The sequence below is a fragment of the Lepisosteus platostomus genome, chromosome 1, assembly GCF_059453375.1.
Source record: "Lepisosteus platostomus isolate fLepPlt1 chromosome 1, fLepPlt1.hap1, whole genome shotgun sequence".
Lineage (NCBI taxonomy): Eukaryota > Metazoa > Chordata > Actinopteri > Semionotiformes > Lepisosteidae > Lepisosteus > Lepisosteus platostomus.
Window position 1 is genome coordinate 74,485,214 of NC_142611.1, and position 20,441 is coordinate 74,505,654.

The window sequence follows — 20,441 nt, forward strand, 5'->3', positions numbered from 1 at the left end:
AGACCCGCAGCCCATTCCAGGACCAGCCAGAGAGGTAGGCTACCAAAGCGATCCATTCTCGATCCATGGGAAAGCAGTCCGGATGGAGATAATAGGCCATCCAGCACTGTGTCAGGTAAACCTGACACATATTCGGACTGCCATCGAATCGGTCCAGGGTGGGAGGAGGCAGGGGACTGTAGGAGGCAGGTGAAACAGGAGGCGGCATGGGGTTCTGAGGTGGGTGAGAAATGAGAGGCTGAGGATCAGATCCAGAGACAAAGTTAACCAGTTGCTGAACAGTAGAGTTAAGCTGATCCAGTGCCTGAGAGTGCTGCGCAAGCAGTGCCAAAGGAAAATTAGAGCCCGCGGGGTCCATCTTAAGGCTCACTGTTCTGTCAGTAAAGTCACTAGGGAATTGTGAGAAAAGGTGGGCGGACCCTATGCGGTGCTGTGAGAGTAGGTGTCCAAAATCCTAGGAGCGAAAGGCAGTATACGAAGTCGGGGTAGGGAGGCTTGGTCAGGTTTCCGGAGAATCTGGTCAAGAGTAAACAAATCCAAAAGACGCTAGGCAGAAGCCGAAGACAGAGCTGGGTCGGGTATCCAGAAGTCAGGTCAGAAAGGTATCCAATAGCCACTAGACAGAAACGAAGACGAAGCAGAATACAAAACAGGGTCGGAATCCAGAAGTCAGGTCAGTAAGATATACGCGCACAAGAGAAAGGCTAAAGTCGATGAGAAGTGTCAATAATACCAGTCGACCTATCTTTTTCATGGTATATAGTACAGTTAAAATCTCCCCCTATGATAAAATGACCTGGCAGTGAAGCCAGTATCAGGAATAAATTTCTGTTAAAAATTGGAATTATCATCATTTGTTCCATAAACATTTATTAGATTACGTTTAACAGAAAGCAGTTCACACTGGATAATGACATGTACACATATTGTATCTTTAACTTGTAGAAGAATTGATTTGTGTATAAGTGTAGTGACTCTTTCTCAAGAATTACACGAGGCAAAAAACAACTGTCCCGACCATCTCTTGCGTACTCTATCTATATCCTCAGACATTAAATGGGTTTCCTGGAGAAAACTATTTTAGATTTTAATTGTTTTATTCTATTCATAACTTGCTTTAAATTAATAAGTTTATTTAAGCCTCTAACATTCCTGGATGTATACTATATTTACACTGCCATTGCAGCAACATAAATAATTTATTATTAGAATTGTACCATCTGGGTTATGCTCACTGTTGATAATAGTAATCCTACATTTTAAGTTGTATTCACATTCAGAATGAAGAACAAGATAAACCATGCAAATACCCTTAGAAAGAAAAACACAACCAAACAGAAAAAACATTGGAACAATTGAAAAACAAAACCATCTCCAATCGAGCTAAGCGATGTTTCTCCCCTGCCCATTCCCTTTCCAGCAAGACCTGGCTATGGAGCCTGCCTGGTCCTGTCTTGTTCTTGTTCTTAAGGAACAGCCCTAGCCTGTTTAAACAGTCCAGGCCAAGCCCCTATAAATCACATTTAGTAAAAAAAACATCCTTTATCCTTTATCTTTTCTGGTAGGCCTTCAATTCGCAGGTTGGATGGACGACAACGATTTTCCAAATCATCCATCTTTACAGTTACTGCCTTAACAGTCTTGTCCAGCTGTGCTCTCTGGCTCTGCAAAGCATTGATGTCATCCTCGTTGGTGCTAATTCATTCCTCTGCTTCTGTTATCCATGTGGTGTGAATTTTCAGCTCTCCTTGGATTCCTTGGATAGCATTTAGGATGCCATCAAACCTTGCAGTGAAGTCCTCTTTCATAGAGCGAATGGTGTTCAGAATTTTATTTGATTCTTGCTCTTGCTTAGGACTCTCCCCCATTACTCCCTCCTAGTTGGCATTCCCTTTAGCCTCTCTCTGTAAGTCCAGTTTCGGATGTTTTTAAACTTGTTTGATAATTTTCGGTGCCATGTGGTCTTAAGTCCGTGATATAAACTGATATATGAGTTTGAATGTCATGAAGTGGTTTTATTCAAAGAATTAACTCAAAATATTATAGCGGGGCTCTGACTAACGTCAGCTCCGTGCCATAACCCAATCTCCCATGAAAGGAATTTGTTCTTGCTTACACATGGTATTAAGCTCTAGTGTGTGCTTTGATTTTAATTAAAGGTAACATTAATACTGATTTTTTTACATTATGCTGAATAGTACATATTTGAAAGGCAGTACACTTCCTTTTTATGTTCAGTCATCCTTGCATAATTTATACTTGAACCAGCAGAGAAATATAATTTTTGATCAGAAGCATTAAGTGTATTTTTCAGTTCTGAAAGTTGGTTATCATGTTTTACAATGACTGATTGAAGTATTTAACAAAATACTTTCTAACATTTTAGATTGAGACTGGTCATTTTTTAGATTTACAAAAATGATAGGAAATGGCACATGCTGTTGACCATGTAAAACTTTCAGATTTTAAAGTTTCTCTAATCAAATAAATACTACGAAAACCATTAATTTTTCCCCCTGTTAAAACACTGATAAGATATCGTTTTCCTTTATTGTCATTATACAATAATATTTGACATTTAAGGTTTATAAAATGTTATCTCATGTTACCAGTAACATGAGGCTCCTTGTGGCGTGACGGTGTACAGATACTGAACATTTAAAATGTTCATATCACAAATTTGTCATACTGCAAATAACATGCATTTTTACATTGCGTTATAATGCCCATCCCCGCCTTTTTTCAAATAATCAGATACAGGACTGCACTACTTTATAAAAGCTCCAGGTGGTGCAGTGAATGATTAACGTGGCGTGTCTAACACAATGTACCACCAAGGCACAAAACACTCCCTTCAGTGCTATAGCAGAAATGTTAAGCTAAAATAGGTGCTATGCACCACCAGTGCAACTTTGTTCTTCTTGTGTATTTATAACAACTTTGATGAAGCTAAAAGATTGTAAAAACCATATTTATATCAACCACTAAGAAGAAAAAAGGCAGCAAAAACATTTATAAATCTAAAAATTAGATTATATATAAAAGACTAAAAATTGTATTGAAATTTTATAATTTAAATATTAAAATATGCAGTGGTTTTAACATTTGTATTTTAAACTAAATACTGTATACATGTAAAAACTCTTTGTCACTCAATTTCTGTTTAAGGACATCCTGCTCTTCCTAAAGGTCCGGGAGATTGTTGGTCTGTAGGTTCATTCATGTTATTACTTTATCATTGATATTATATTAATATTTGACATACTGTGATAAATGAAAATAACAGAAATGTGAAATATAGTTTACATATTATTTTATTATTAGAGCAAAACTTTATTATACTCAAGGGACAATTTGTTAAAAGGATAACTTGAGATTTAGATGGGACTGAAACTTGACCCTATTATGTGACAGCATAGAATTCTACCACTGAGCCACCAATGCATTACTCTGTTTCACTTTTCATATTCCATTACAACAGACGTAGTTAAAGGAGAGCATCAACACATGCCCAAAATAACCACAGCAAGTGAGTTGAAGACATTGATGTAGAAAATGTTTCTTCCATTCTGTGGAAGAATTTGATTCCAAAAATAACAAAACATTTTCACTTTCCAGCTTTTTTGCAGGTGTGTTTAGGAGAAACAGAAACAAATCCATCCCTCATATTTCCTCTTTCTCCACCCCTCCTCCACTGCCCTGAAGAAACATTGTATTTTTATTATCTTTTTCTTTTCAACATATAGTTAACATATGTTTATTGGGATTTCACGCAGAACCCACTTTAACCTTTAGTAGAAGTATGTGTATTAATTCCTGTATTTTTCTCATCAACAGTATTATATACTGTACTAGAATGTAGTAGGCTTATGTACCAGTATTCAATAATAAAAAATAATAGAATCTTATATACAGTAGTAGGATATGTAAGGTACATGATACTACACACTATGACCTAATCCATAATCGGTGAACCTTTAGGACAGGGGTCTGAAACTCAAACAAATATGGGGGCCACATTAGATAAAATGTGCTAATCGGCAGGCCACATTCATACACATACAAAATGCATCAAATATAAAAAAAAAAATAAAACTGAAATTTTTATTTGAAACATGTTTGTTAACTTTACTCATGTACTCAATGTCACGTGAGGTTATTTTGGAAGTTCCTCATTCTGGCTGCTTCATTGATAGCTTTTTGCAGAGTCCAGAACAACATTAGGCTTGATATCACGTGAAGAAGCCAATTGCAATGTTGCTCGTAAATGTTCATCTGTGAGTCTTGACCGTAAAACAGATTTGTAGATATTCATTAACGAGAAAAACTGTTCACATACATACGTATAGCCCAAGATTGCTATGATTCTAGCAGATGTAGAGACTAACCTCAAAAACCTTTTTGTCTGTCTAGTTTCTTTATTGACAGCACTTCGTCAACCAGCAATCAGACAACAGAGACATATACACCAACTCCTCAGGTTAAACACACTCACAAGGGCTGTGAATAGGACATGTACGCAGGTTTAGGGTAGTTACAGACAAGGGACAAAACAGGAGTAAACAATTAACTACTATTTACATTAATTACTTCACAGGCTGGGGGCCATGTGCTTGAGACCCCCTGCTTTAAGGCATGTTAAATAACCATTCTTCTCAGGGGCAGTTCATTACAGGGCCGTTAAGAAAGGAATAATCTAAGATGGCCTATCAAATGTTGTCAGAATGTTTTTGGGAGCCAGGAGGAAAATGGAACACATGGTGAAAACCCATAGAAACAGACAAGGACATCCACACAGATTGAAGCCCAAGGTTGATAGGAAACACAGAACGGGGAGACAGTAACATCCTGCAGTGCTTTCCAATTCACCTTCATTGTTCTGCATGTAGGGAGCATATAGGATCTGCTCTCAGTGGTGCAACAACGTAGCATGGGATATTTTAACTCTTTTACATAGTAGCTCATTTGTGCATTAATTAACTATAGAGATTATGAAGTCTGGTTTAATTTCTGTTTAGAGATGTTAGTCAGTGTTAGAGATCCTTATGCAGTGTAATCCAGTGCATTGAAAATCAACATCAAGCAGTATGGGTAAGTTACTGAATAGTGGGAAATATAAAATAGATTAGGTGTTATTTTATGAATACCCATACTTATAAAGATAAGATAAGATTACTTTATTAGTCATATACAATTTCTTGCATTAGGAATCCATCTTTTCACATACCCCAACTTGCTCTCCACGAGACACAGACACATAGACAGGGAGAGAAGTTTGGGGTCAGAGCACAGGGTCAGCCATTGTACAGCATGCCCCTGGAGCAGTTGGGGTTAAGGGCTCAGGAGCCCAATGGAGTAGGATTCCTCTGCCGACCATGGGATTTGAACCAGCAACCTTCCAGCCACAGGCACAGATCCTTAGCCACAGTGCCACTACTCTGCCCCTCCCCTGCCTTTTTTAAAGATTTATACTTAGAGAGTTTAACATCTGTATTAAAATTAAAATAAAGAATCTTACCTCAAGATCTGCTATGGTGGTTCATCAGAAATCACATCCAATCTTTACTATTGTTTGGAATGTGGAATCTAAACTTAATTTTAAAAAGGCACTCAAACAGTGTTACTCTTTCTAGCCTGAGGCATGGTTTGCTCACCAAAATTAAAGATTGTAATTATATTAAATTTTATATAAAACTGTTTGAAAGACAAACACATTATTACTGCTTAATTTTGTTCCAATAAAGAGAGAATTCCAATAAAGACCTACAAATCCCATTTTAATTGAAGTAGGGGTATATTCTATTCTCCCTGGCTTTGGCACCAGTATTCAGGAGACATGATTCTCTTACAATTTATATTGCAAGAAAAGGTTTAATGCAGCTTTTTAAAACTTTTAAAAATGTTCTGAACAGTTGATGTGGCTGATGGAGTGATTTTGAAATATTCACTTAAGAAAGTCAAAATGTATAATTTGTAACACCTAAATATAGTTTTTATATGGCTTCATTATTCCAGTATTTTCTGTGATATATTTATGCTTAGTCACTTCTGAAACCAAATTAATCTCATGCTTATCAAGACCAATTTGCAACAGAACTTTACAGGCCATCTGTCATTATTAGCTTTCATGCACTATGCTAATGGGTTATACCATGGGCAGGTGCATACAGCTTTACTGCAATATTTCACTACGAACCTCAAGAGAAGAAACTTGGACCATTAATCAATTTATGTTAATGAATTTAAATTTTAATCTAGGTTATATTGCTTATTTTCAAACTATAATCTTCAAGATTTGTATTTAAAATGTATGATTTATCACTTGACAGACCTAGGGAGACAAGTTGCACCTCTTGCTATAGTTACAAAAACTGAAAAGAAAATTGATTGTAAATTAGCAGACATGAATTAAAAAGTGCTATCACTTTTCATGGCTATCTTAAAAATCCATTTTCGCAGTGTTAGAAAAATGAGGCAAACTGTTTAATAATAAAACAACTTAAAACTTTATTTGAGGCATTCATTTAGAGCAAGTTAACTGTGACGTTATCTTTTTCTAAAGGTTCTAAAATCTGATCCTGAAATGTTAAATCTACTATTTACTCACAGAGACAAGGAAAATGGATCTGTAAGGCAAAGGAACAAACTAAGACAGTGGCTCTACATCTGACATTGACTTAAAAACAATGACAAATGCTTCATTTTAAATATCATTTTATTAAAAAAAATTAAAGTGAGGTAACATGATTAACAGCACAGTAACAATAATTTAATATAAAAATAATTTGTTTAGCTATTTTTGGCAGTCTTACCTGCTTCAAGACAGACATTTCTGTATACAGTAATTAAAGTTAAAGTTGAATTTTTCCCTATTTACAATCATATGCATCAGGTATAGATCTTATAAGTGCTTTAGGATTACAGCAATTTTTGAAAAGCAATTGAATTTATTATGCACAGAGGTACCAGCCTTCTGCAAGAAATTAGAATAAGTTAAGCAGATACAGTCAGCCCCTTTAGCTCCATTGGTAGCTAGTAGCTAATCGATCCAAGGACCTAATCAATATATTCAACAGTTTGGTTGGGTAGATTGTTTCATACTCTCATAACCTTTTTTGTAAAGAACTACTTCCTGTTCTCAGATTTAAATACACTTATTGAAAAAGTACACTGGACTTACTTTGTCAATGTCTTTGAAAATATTATTTCTTCAATCAGGTCCCCTACCTTTTTTGTTAGATAGTGACCAAATGAATACTGAATGCATGGTAGAATACATTATACATGGTATTCTAAATGAGGTCTTATTAATACATTGTACAATTTTACAGGACCAGTTCTTGATATAAATTATACACTTTTAACTACTTGTATATATCATGCTAAATCCTACTATTCTGTTAGATTCATTATCTAAAATTTGAAAAGGTGGGTACTTAAAAATAAAAAGACATTTTGACCACGAACACAATAGGTTTATTATTTAATAAAATACTGCAAATGTTTTGAATGTTTTAAAAAATTGATAATCCGACTTTTTTTGTCCAATTTGCAGATTTAAGATTAATGAAATGTACAGGTATCACTTGATAAAATCCCAATGTCTATGAACGAAGTTCATACAGTACATATTCACTATAAATATAATGTAGACGGAATATTATAACATGATTGTTTATTTTTAAAACACGTTTCTGAATTCAAAAAATATCTGGAGGTTTTAAAATGAAAATGAAATAATAGTGATGAATTTTAGCAAACATAACAAAGGAAGTAGACAGGAGCTCACTTTCACCTCTCTATTACTGCAAGATTATTCATGATGCATTTAAATTCTTATTACTTTGTTATTTGTTTATTTAGTAACCCATTTGATAATTAGCAAACAGGAGTATTTAGTTACTGGTGATGAAAATATGTCTGCATTACTCAACTGCTACTAAAGTAATGTCTTTCCCTAATAGAGATTTCAGAGAATTTTTCATGATTCTCACTGTAAAAATTAGCTCTTCCATCGCCAAACAAGTTGATTAAGCACCATATTTTGCCAGCATCCAGGTGGATGTCTTCCAAAAAGAGGATGTGAGGTATCACATTTTCTCCACACATCTGGCAACCTTTCCTCGACAAAACTTTAGAAGAGCAGGCAGTCACAACAGCTCCAGTCTCCTCCCAAAATCCAAAGACATACTGGTAAATCGATTGGCTTCTGGGACAAATTGGTCCTGGAGTGAGTGTTTGTATATCCGTGTCTGTGTGCACCTTGCAGTGGATGCAATCCCATCAGGGTTATATTGTTACGCCCGTTGCATGCTGGGATAGTTTCCGGCTCCCTGGCAATCTCAAATTGGATGAAGCAGTTAGAAAAAATGGATGGATTTTCTACACGTTTTGCCACTGCCAGCATCAGTTAACTTAACTTGTTATAGAATGAGTCTGTTAAGAAAGAAAATACTTTAGTAATGTGTTATAACATTTATTTTTGCTAATTTGTCAAAATCATGCAAATATAAATCTTTTGAGCAGCAGATATAAATCCTTTTACACAGATGTAAAATAGAAATAATCTTCTCTGAACATCAGACTAATGGTTACTTAATAGTTTCACACTAGAATCAGAACTTTTTTATATACTTTTCATTACCTTTTTAGTCAGCTCAGTAAACAAATTTGTCTCCTCCTTTTCACTTATAGGCTCAAATGATGTACTTACCCATAAGAAGATATCACACTACACCTGACTACTTGATCCTTGGCCTTACTAGCTTAGTACAAAAATGAAACAGTCTGTTGTCATATGTTTCTCAACATATCTTTACTCCTGGAAGTCATTGGCCCTATCATAAAAAATGCTGTAATATGACCCTAACACCTCTTCCAATTATCCACCTACCTTCAATCTTACTTTATCTCTAGAGTTCATGGAAAAGTAAATCTTCAGTCAAATCATATTTTGTTGCCAAAAAAGAATTGAGTCCCTACAATCTCTTTCTGACCATGCAGCGATACTTTAACTATACTTCACAATGTATTTATTATTCACTATGATACGCTATTCTGTCTTGACAGCAGCCATCACTTGAGCCTTTGTTCTTTAAACTCTTAAAAGTGAGATTTGCAACATAGATAATGCAAACCCTTTAAATCACTTGGATAGGTGCACTGGCCTGTCTAATACATCATACATTTGGATGAAGTCTTCTATGGATTCATTTAATTTATATGGTTTGTAGGGCACACTCTAGGGCTGAAGTCCAACTCCATTTGACATATTTGTAGTATCCTATAGGGATGTTTTTTTTATGTTCAATATGCTTTTTAAAAAGGACAGTGGTGCATTATTTAAAATAATATTGATTTATTAAACATGGTTAAAACAATAAGATTTAACTCATGCTGTCAATGAGTAATGTCCAAAGGTTTGTTCAGTGACACTCACATCATCAGTAAATGTCTAAAAAATCTTTTAAAAAATCTTTCTGCTTCAAATTGCTTCAGATTGTTTCTTTCTGCTTTCTGTGTGGGTATGTTACAATTTTGCCACTGTTCTGTTAGCAAAACCATTTCATCAGGGACAGTACAAAATCATTGTTCCAGAAGAAAGGTTTTGATTCCAGGTGCTTAAAAAAATAAATGTTCAGGTTTAATGTGCAGCACAATTAATTTGCACAATTAAGTTGGAAGACCTCCCTTAAATTGATGCACTGCAAATGTGTTGTGCCTTATATGTAGATAAAATATAGCAATTGTACATTGAATAGATTTAACAGTATGATATAGCAATGTGAATACTGTGTGTTAATCAATGAAATACTATATATATACAGCATGTGCAAAGATAGAAGAGAGCCGTATAACTTTAATCAAGCAGATGATCACCAGTCTTGTATGCAAGTACTGCATCTGAATAGCCTTTTCTTTTTTGAATGTTCACATTATCTTCATAAAGAGTGATGCTGTCTAATTCAAGAAGTAAACACGCTCTCCCTATTAATCCTTGAGGCTAAGCATATGCCAAAAGGGATTTAACTGCTTCAAAATGAATTGCCATTGCTGTTCTTTGTACATGTACTATGACTTTATTGCACTTTCTGCATTGTTGATCTACAGCATAACCTTGGCAACCACATTTTTATTGTGGTATAGATGAAGAATTTAAAGTTATTCATTTGATTATAGACGTTTAACCTCAACTGATACAGATCTTTATTTTTATTTGCCCTTTTTACAAAAAGCCTTAGTTTCCTGATGATCTTTTACACAGACTTTTTTTCTGTTTTTGTCCTTAGAAAACACTGTTATGTAACATTTTGTATTTTCAGAAGTCCTGTTTGCTTAGAGTGAGGTTATTTTTTTTGTTAACTGCAAGTGGTTCATGGTTGTTAATTTTAGAATCCAGCATTCACATTTCTGATTAAATTAATAATTAATGTTCTTTGAGTCTGTATTAAATTAAAAAAAATAACAGAACTGTTTTTTTGAGGCAGCAGTAAATGGAACAGTTTGCAACCTGAATCCAGTTAGACAACATTATATGCTACTTTTTTTTAAAGCTGCACAAAAATCAAAATTAATAGTAAGTTTGGCATAAAAAAGGTATTGCTGTTCTGGAAACAGTCCAAATTCCAAAGAGGAACAATCACACACGTTCATGAGTACCACATTTCTTTAAGCACTGCTGAAAGTGCAGATACTGTCGTACATTTTTCATGCTGGCTACAGTGGTTTGAGACCCAGCCAAGTGGGTGGACACTTGCAGATCGAGGAACCTGAAGCAGCTGATAGTTTCCACTGCTGCACCATCGATGTTGATTGGGCCATGACTCCCTCTGGGTCTCCTGAAGTCCAGAGCAATGAGTTATTTTGTCTTCTTGACATTCAGGCCCAGATTGTTATCAAGGCACCATCTTGTAAAATGTTCCATCTCATTCTTGTATGTGGACTTATTGTGTTGCTGATCATCCCGATACTTGTGATGTCATCAAACTGAATAATGTGGCTGCTGGTGTAAGTGGCCATAGTCGTAGTTGAACAAGGAGTATAGCCTAAGACTGAGACAGCAGCCTTGGCCAGCTCCAGCGTTTAGGATCACTGTAGAGGAGATATTGTTGCCAGCTTTCACCACCTGAGGTCTCCCTATCAGAAAATCCAGTGTCCAGTTGCATAAGCCCAGATTCCTGAGTTTTGGGACCAGCTTGGTGGGAACAATTGCATTGCACAAAGGCAGAGCTGTTATCTATAAACTGTATCTTAACATACTGTAGGTGCCCAGCCTGTCTAAATGTTCTTGGGCAGTATGTATTGCTAGAGATATGGCATCATCAACTGACCTATTCGGGCAGTAAGCAAACTGAAGTGGGTCAAGGAAATCTGGGATAGTGCAATTTATATAGGACAGTACGAGGCTTTCCAGGCACTTCATGACCACTGAAGTGAGTGTCACTGGGTGGTAATCATTTAAGCAAGTTACCTAAGTCTTCTTGGACAGTGGCACAATTGTGGTTTTCTTTTACTGACACAGACAGAAAACACAAAATGCCTGCATATACAGGAGATAGCTGACCTGCACAGGTTTTCAGCTTTTCAGGACACGAGTGGAGACACCGTCAAGGCCAGTTGGCTTTATGAGTTTTCACTCTCATAAAGGCTATTACACCTCATGTTTAGAGAGCTGTAACACAAAGTCCCCTGGTTTCTGGGAGCCCTGATAGCAGGCACAGTGTCCTGAGCCTCAAAGTGGGAGTAAATCTTATATTTTAAATCTTAATCATAACTGACTCTTGCTATATACATTTCATGCAAATATCTCTTTTCACATTGTGTTACATGCATCCCCTCTCTACCTTTGTAGCTACTGTACCACTTGGTAAACTCTCTCTCTGAATGGAGGTTTGAACCTCCTCGACCTATAACCAGAAGGCTACACCTTAACCAAGCAGGTTAAGACAAAATGTATTATGTTTATACTGTATATTTAAAAAAATCAAAATTCAAAGTATCTGAAAATTGGATGTTGTTAATCTGTGTGAAATTTACTTTGAAGCATGAGACAAACTGTATCTTCACATTGACTTTCTTTTCTCTGTACTTGAGCTTCAATCAAAATTGAAAAACTTTGGGGTTCGATTCTGGCTTAACATTCGACCCACATGTGCAGCATACTGTCAAAACATATTTTTTTCACCTTAGAAATATCGCAAGACTACGCCCTATGCTATCATTAACTGTGGCTGAAAAGCCGATCAACACATTTGTATTCTCTTGAATTGACTACTGTAATGCTCTACTCGCAGGGGTGTCAAAATCTACTCTGAACAAACTGCAGTATGTCCAAAATTCAGCACCCAGAATCCTGACCAGGTCTAGTGCAAGTGTTCACATTACTCCTGTCCTGGAGTCCTTGCACTGGCTTCTGGTCAAATTCTGTGTAGACTTTAAAATCCTCATGCTCACCTATAAGGCTCTGCATGGCTTGGCACCTCAGTACCTGTCTGAACTATCATCGCCCTACTCCCCACCTCGCAACCTCCGCTTTTCAAATTCTGCCCTCCTTACTGTCCCCCAAGCCCATCTACATTGTATGGGTGACAGGGCCTTCTCCTGTTATGCCCACAAGCTCTGGAACTCTTTGCCCAAGGATATCAGAGAGTCACCTTCTCTAAACTCCTTCAAATCCAGACTCAAAACCCTCTTCTTCAGAAAAGCCTTTACTTAACTGGTTCCATTCTTCACCCCTCTGCTCTTCTTAGTACCACCATCCACGGTCTCCTCTATATATTGTAATTGTGTCTTATCTTGTGTATTCTCCTTATTTATTGTTATTGTCATCCTGTAAAGCGCTTTGAGAAGCCACCTTTAAAGGCGCTATATAAAATAAAGTTTATTATTGTTATTATTTTCAAGTGAAGAATACTTGAACAACCCTTTACATCCTAGCATGCACAAGAAAATGTTGGTGTCATGCCACATCTACATCATTATATATTCACAAAATGAATAAGTTTTCGGATGTAGATAAATTTAAATATGGCATCTTCTGCTGCACAGTTTCTCTATTTGTCTTGCTTGGGTGCTGGTTTTGAATTATTACTCAGAGGAAAATGTCAGGTCAGATGGTCCACAAACAGGTGTTTTGGAAATAATCTGAACTTCAAGTATCTTCTATCCAAGCAGTAAGCGAGGCTAGGCTACTGAGATCTTATGAGATCAGGCTTCAAGGTCATAAGCTATAACTACTGGCCTTAGCACCTTAATACAACTGTATGTAATCTGATGATAAGGAACAAACTGTGGCATGCCACCATCACTATTTTTCTATATTACTTTGAAAATTAGGATGCAACAGCATAGAGCAGAAATGGCATATATATCTGGATGACTCATGGTTCCCAGAATTTATATGACATCCATTTTACAAGATTCATTTTGAAGAAATCTCATAGCTGCAGAGAGAGCCATTCTGGAAAATCACATAGCCCCAGTTATCTCTGATCCTTTCGATCTGGTTATCTGGAAAGTGAAATGATTTTAAAAGAAAATAAAAAAGAAAGAAATATTGGTCTACAAATCTAAAGCAATTACCAACTACTATATCAATACTGCCTTAAGGTTACTATTTATCTTTTTAAGTAATTTTGTGTCTGATGTGAGAATTTTGTTCTGGTTTAATAATAATAATAATAATAATAATAATAATAATAATAATAACAATAATAATAATAATAATAATAATAATAATAATAATAATAATAATAATAATAATAAAAAATTGTTTTAGTTGGTTGAATCAAATCAATAACACACGTTTTTCATTCTTTAATTGTGTGCTCTCAGATTTATGATCTGGGATGTCTCATTTCAATGTGCTTGAACATTACACTGTATACGTAAATTGTGTAAATGATTGCATTGGATTTACATACTATCCAGCAGTTTGTAGGATAATTTCAGAACTGTAAGGATAGGGGATCAATCTACTTCATACATGGGCAGCTGGAGGAAGAAGCAGCAGGGGCCAGCCCTGGCTGAATTAGCTACCCTAGTGTAACATCCTAGAGCTGGTGTTCATATTTGAAAAAAAAAATAGAGAAGCGCATTGGAAAATTCTTGACATATCATCCTTAAATGCAAGTAAGATACATACAGTATATATTCAAAGATATGAATTTTTTGTTTTGTGTCTGAAAGATGTTTACATATAAATTAATATTTCTAAAAGCATTTGTGGATTTTATTACATTTTCAGACGTATTGCTATTTTTTTCTGAAATGGATTGTCTGTGTTTGTGTTTATTTTTCATACGTGGCAGCAAAAGTACCGTATGAGGGGCTCTGTCCCACTGAGAAGTCAAAATGTAATTATGAACTTTGTGAAGGATAGTAAAAGTTAACAAGCATGTTCAGCACTACATTGACATTGGCAGTAGACCCCAATGAAGGTAACTTTGCAAAAGAAAAAAAGTATGTATTATACAGTATGCATGCATTATGAGTCTCCTGTAAATCTGACAATAAGAAATAATAAAATATGTTTGAACATATTACTGCCGTATTTTCTTTAGAATTTTGTGAAAACCATTTAATATTAGGGAGAACTAGTGAAGTATTGTCTGGCCCACAGTTAGCAATGGGAAGGGAGGTAGTAATGTTATCTATTAAACACTGTGCAAAAAATATGGCAATATATTTTAAAACTATAAATTAGGGTACCTAATTGCTTTCATTACATAGGACTAGTTTGTTGTTTACGGCGTGTGTATATGTAGTATTTATATATTGCATGGATTTCTGTGGATGTTAAAAAAACATCTGCTATCCTTTCTTCAAAAGATATCACAAACTTGTTTGACATCACAGCACTCTGAAGTGATAAATTCAGCAGTGCTATAGTCACTGTACCAGAACAAGCATAGAAAGAGAAATGTGAGTAATTCATCAAGTGTAAATACCAATAACATTTGTGTTAATAGTATCTCTACAGCCTTTTTCACCAACATTCATTAGTTCCTTTTTATTTCTTCCTAGAAAATTCCACAAGGTGCACGTTTAGGTCATATTGATGCATGGGATCGTTTTTAATACTTCTAACAAGAAGAACTTTACAGTATAAAAAACAAACATACTGTACTGTATGTATTCAGTAGTGCAAAATTAAAATTGTTACATTCAGAACTTTTACATTATTAAGAATATTCCAGTGAATTCTGTATTTTTAAAAGCTTTAGAAAAAAATTTAGCATGTCATTGATTACCAGTTAAGAAAACTTTTTTCAAAGCTAAAATTTAAAATGTTTATCACAAGACCATAAACTATGTATGTCGTCAAGGGAGTCAGCAGTACACATTGTCTTCATTATTTTTGCCAAGAGTAAGTTAATTGATAAAAATGAGTAATTTTCTGCTTGTAAGTTTAACTGAAGGATTCATGAACTTTTTTTTGCCAGTGGTAAAATACACTTTTAAACAAAAAGTCTAAATTGAAATGATAAAGCTTTAAGTAAGCCTCTAACACATGTCAGAAAACATAGACCAGAAGCAGAAGCAACTAAGGTTGCTGCTGGAAGAGGTGTTAGTGGGGCCAGCAGGGGGCGCTCACCCTGCAGTCCATGTGGGTCCTAATGCCCCAGTATAGTGATGGGGATACTATACTGTAAACAGGCGCCGTCCTTCGGACGAGACGTAAAACCGAGGTCCTGACTCTCTGTGGTCATTAAAAATCCCAGGGCGTTTCTCGAAAAGAGTAGGGGTGTAACCCCGGTGTCCTGGCCAAATTTCCAATTGGCCCTTACCAATCATGGCCTCCTAATAATCCCCCTCTATGAATTGGCTACATTACTCTGCTCTCCTCCCCACTGATAGCTGATGTGTGGTGAGCGTTCTGGCGCACTATGGCTGCCGTCGCATCATCCAGGTGGATGCTGCACATTGGTGGTGGTGGAGGGGAGTCCCCATTACCTGTAAAGCGCTTTGAGTGGAGTGTCCAGAAAAGCGCTATATAAGTGTAAGCAATTATTATAATTATTATTAGAAGCACAGTCCTTTTTTCTGACAGGCGTGGGTGTACAGTATTTCACTTGATGGAAAAAAAAAAGAAACACTTACACTGCTGACTCAAAAATGTTGAGATGCAATAATGCTTATTTTGATGTACAGTAAATAACAGAATATTTTAATGCAGATTGTCCATTCCAGTATATCATATAAAAACAGGAAATATTTTCATAATTTTTAAATCATATTTTTTCTTTCCCCTTTTTCCATCAGTAAATGAACTTTTTATATTTATAACACAAGTTTATTTTTATTTATAGCAAAAACCTCCTAAAACCAATATTTAATTTATGTGTAAGGTCACAAATATTTTTTTCTATTGTGTTTCTGATCTCTTTTTCTGTTTTCTGTCAGGTTAAATGCTATTTCTCAGCAAAACACAATAATGTCTATCCATCCATTTTCAGGGGAGCCAGAGCCTATCCCAGTAAGCAAAGGACACAAGGCAGCACCCAGCCACTCCATCACAGGGCAGAGACAGACACTAACACACACAACATACACCAAGGGCCAATTTGCCCAGAAGCCAATTTATCTACTAGTATGTCTTTGGGCTTTGGGAGACACCTGGAGCACCCAGAGGAAACCCACTTGATCAAGGGGAAGACATACAAACTCCGTACAGGTTATTATTATTTTAAGAACATATTATCCGAATAGGGTGGTGCTGTGGTGCAGTGTTTAGCATTGTTGCCTCACAGTACTGGGGCCCTGGGTTCAATTCTGAATCTGGGGTATTATCTATGTGGAGTTGTATGTTCACCCTGTGTTTGCCTGAGTTTCCTCCAAATCTCCAAAGAAATACCGACATGTTAACTTGCTTCTTGCAAAATTGGCCCTGATGTCAGCATTTATTTGTGTCTGCGTGTGATTTGCGTTGGTCTGACATCTCATCCGGGGTGTATCCTGCTTTGTGCCCATTGGTTTGCGAAGATAGGATCTGGCTCCCCTGTGACCTTGTATCGGATAAAGCGGTTAGAAAATTGATGATTTCTCCAAATATTTAGAATGGGAAAATTCCAATACACCTATACCTCTTTTTACGAATGTTCTTTTTATGGAAATTCATCAAACCTCCCTCATCAAAAGTCATCAAACACAGACAGTGGGGCTGGGGGCAATTATTCAGGATGGAAGAACAAAAACTTTAAATGTGGAATTGTCTGAATCAGTCTGGACCAGAGCTTGGGAAAGGAAACAAAAGAATAATAGGGTGACATGACACCTGGAAATCTGCACATTGACAGTTCTGAAGCAAGCCTTATTTTTCTGGCAAACATCCTACTGTAATCAACTGGACACATCTGCCCCTCACTGAGACATTGGCAAACTCTCACTAAGTGGGATTGGCCAGTCAAAAAGGACATTAGAAACCCAGTTAAATTGGCTGCTAGAAAACTCAACTTTGAGACCAAGGACAGGGAGCAGGGGAGAAAAGTCCCAGCATCATCATCCTCCCCCTTCTACCTAAAACTGGACTTGGAGACAAATATGATAGAGGGGGGTCCTCATTGTTCAGAATACCCTGGACTGAGGAGGAAATAACAGCCCTGGCAATCAGGTCAAGTCTTCCAAAACCCCACTCACTTATAAGGAAGGATCCAGGGAGGCTGTTACTGTGGTGAACATGGGGAGGAGGGAAGGGTGATAGAAAAAAATTGCTCACACAATGGGTGCACAGTAGGAGAGTTTATGTAAGAGAGAGGAAGTGCAAGATTACACTTTTACCTACTCCTGAACTTCTGTTTAACAATTCTACATTGTCTTATGTAAGTAAGCTGCATTTATAATTTACGATATGTATAAAAAATTAACCAAAACAATGTCATTTTCTAAAACCTTGTAATTACATTTTTTTTATCCTTTCACCTCTCAACTTGGAATCATAATCAGCTTTGCACACTCTCTGGACTCTTGTACAACCATACACCCTCACATTGTTTTATTGTTGCTTCTAAAGTTGCCCTGTGGATTCTTGTATCAAGAAACCTCAGCTGAAGAGACTGGGGTCTTGTTATGTCTCTAGACTGACTGCATTTTCTCCATGTATCCTAGCTCTTTGTTGGGTTTGTTATTGCATCCTAAAGCTGCCTAGTTAAGGACAATTATGAGCCACCAAAAATACTTAATGTATTAATATTTAAGTATTTCAACTTTCATAAGTGGCTTTTTCAAGGTTGTTAAGAATCACAGTGTTTCATGAGAAAATACTGTTGTTATTTATAGATATTGGGTGTATTGGAACTCCATTTTAATTGGTCTTATTAACATCTGGAAAAATTAACTAATAAGCTTGGCATGTGTCACTCAACAAATACAGGACCTATAATCACATTTAAAAACAAGTAGGTCTAAGCTTTACCGTCAATACTCACGACAGAATATAAAACGGTTTTCGAACTTTAAATATTGTATTGACTGTGAGTTTTGGTACAGAATGGAGCAGACGCGGGGCTCAGGGAAGGGGGTTGAACAACACATTTAATAACCAGACACAGGGAAAGGTACACACACAAGGACAGGGGTTACAGCGCTGCACCTACACTAACACACACACACGAAGGGAAGAGGCTGTCTCCCAGCCTCCGTCCCACTCTATACAGTCCCGTAGTCCCGCCCCCAGGCGCTGTTCTCAGCCCGCATTGCGTGCGCATGGCTAAAGCGCCCTGCGGGGCGTTACATTATAAATATTAGGTCCAATGATTTAACTAAATGCATTACTGCATTTCATCATGAAAATCATATCATCTAGTCAAATATAAAACTTAACATTTTTTTGTTTTTTTAATTAAATGTATTGTAACGGATTGGGGTTCTCTGGGCATCTGCCCTCACCGCTCCCATACAAATACAAGTAGAGGAGAAAATACAGATAAAAGAAAGAAAACATAAACAGAACAAAAAAAACAACAATTAACTGCCAGCGGTAATGAGGTAAATATTTATGTAACCAAGTTATATTTTTACATATATCAAATGTTTTCCTTGCTTTAGCATTTTTCACATTCTTTATGGAATTTAAATAAAATTTAAACTCTGACTCTGATAATAAATTCATTACTGTATAAATGTTCTTTTTTCAAATTTCCTCTTACAAGGTACAACAAAATATCAAAATCCTTAATATAAAATCTTAGTATTCTAAATTTCCAGAGAATTGTCATGACGTGAATTCAATGTGCTCTGTCTAGCGATCTCTGTGTCATGCCCTCTGCAGCCAGAGGGCGCTCCTACTCTGTCCTGTCCCTGCCTGTCCTGCCTGTCGTCCTTCTGGTCCCTCTCTTTCCCCTGGGCTATATATTTCCGGGTCTTGCTCTCTGCCCTCGCTCAGCATTGACTTTCGGATGTCCTGAGACCCGCCTTACACCAGGTCGCCCCACGTCCACTACCTGAGGGCATAGGTTTCATACGGCACTCCTGTACTCTTGGCACTAACGAGCCCAGGCCTTTTTCCCGTCTTGCTGCTACGCATAGGGTCATTTTTGCTCTCCTGCCTCTTCACGGTTCGACCCGTTTTCAGACACCCGTGACAATCTGTCGCTAAGGTTGGCGCAAGAGGAAGCCATTTTAAGAAGCACTTAGTAATAAACAAATGGGTTAGGGGATTACATAGATTATGAAGGATTTAACATGCTACTTTAGTTACGATGTATTTTGGGAAACACTCTTAAATTTGCGATAGATCTTAAGATCGAGTTTACGATGTTCTTAACTCACCCCAGACCAGAAAAGCATCAGCTACATCTTTTTCCCCAAATTTAATTAGCCTTTGTTCTACCAGAATAGTTAATTCAGAAAAAAATTCTCAAGAAGCTTAGTCCTTTATAAAAGGGCTAACAAATATAAGTTAACAAAGTAAGAAATAAATAATGAACAAACATGTAAACTGCTGCTCTTTGCAAAATCTACTTTTTATTGAGTGTCTTACTGGAGTAAAGGCAATCTACTGAGTGCATTGAATAATTTTTACTGTTGCCCCAGTAAGTATTTTAACTATATGATAGCTTTTATAGATTACATGATCATTAGAAGTGACTGACAACACATTCAATATGATGCATGTCTGCTTTTGCTTAACTTCAAGAGAAGACAACATTGTACCTTCACATATTTATATCTTTCAACATATTTTAAAATTATAGTAAAGTGTACTGTGTGGGAAAGTAAAAGATGCAGGATCTGATCATAAAAATTAGGCTGAGATTTAAGGGATGCTTTTACCTAGGTTGGATGTCATACCATGAATATTTACTAATAATGTATCCACAATTATGACAAAATGTAAGACTAAAAACATTATATTACCGAGGGTTTTGATATTTTTAAGCATGAAGGTACAGATAGTTTTTAATTTACTTTGGAGATAAGACTTGCTGCATACAGTAGTACAA